A 721-nucleotide genomic window follows, 5' to 3' on the forward strand; every position below is an offset into this window, starting at 1 on the left:
TCCATCAAACTAATTACTTGAAATTCATATAATCCTTGAGCGACATACTAGCGTCCTTCCGATCCCAATCCAAACGGAGATCTGATCCAAACCCATGGCTACGCGATGGGCAGGGCGAGATTTTCCCAAAAATCCACTCCCGAGTGCTCCTTCTTGTCCATTTATCTCGCAAGGCGGAAAAAACAAAAACGAGGGGTGCAACACGAGGACTTCCCAGGAGGTCACCCATCCTAGTACTACTCTCGCCCAAGCACGCTTAACTGCGGAGTTCTGATGGGATCCGGTGCATTAGTGCTGGTATGATCGCGCCCATCAAACTAATTATTTAAAATTCATATAATCCAAGTGTGACGTACTAGCGTCTTTCCGATCCAAATGCGAACCGGCGATCTGATCGAAACCCATAGCTACGCGATGGGCAGGGCGCGATTTTCCTAAAAATCCACTCCCGAGTTGTCCTTCTTGTCAATTCCTCTCACAAAGCGGAAAAAACAAAAACGAGGGGTGCAACACGAGGACTTCCCAGGAGGTGACCCATCCTAGTACTACTCTCGCCCAAGCACGGTTAAATGCGGAGTTGAAATGGGATCCGGTGCATTAGTGCTGGTATGATCGCACCCGTCAAACTAATTATTTAAAATTCATATAATCCAAGTGCGACGTACTAGCGTCTTTCCGATCCAAATGCGAACCGGCGATCTGATCCAAACCAATAGCTACG

General features: G+C 47.7%; 2 non-coding genes across 2 annotated transcripts; both read right to left on the reverse strand.

Annotated features, from left to right (window-relative positions):
* Positions 1-192: 192 nt before the first annotated feature.
* LOC118347513 lies at positions 193-311 on the reverse strand. Its single transcript, XR_004800721.1, has one exon. It is a non-coding gene; the product is annotated as a 5S ribosomal RNA (ribosomal RNA).
* Positions 312-501: 190 nt separating this feature from the next.
* On the reverse strand, positions 502-620 carry LOC118347514. Its single transcript, XR_004800722.1, has one exon. It is a non-coding gene; the product is annotated as a 5S ribosomal RNA (ribosomal RNA).
* Between the last annotated feature and the right edge of the window lie 101 nt (positions 621-721).

Source organism: Juglans regia, unplaced genomic scaffold (genome assembly GCF_001411555.2).
Source record: "Juglans regia cultivar Chandler unplaced genomic scaffold, Walnut 2.0 Scaffold_903, whole genome shotgun sequence".
In the NCBI taxonomy this organism is placed as follows: domain Eukaryota; kingdom Viridiplantae; phylum Streptophyta; class Magnoliopsida; order Fagales; family Juglandaceae; genus Juglans; species Juglans regia.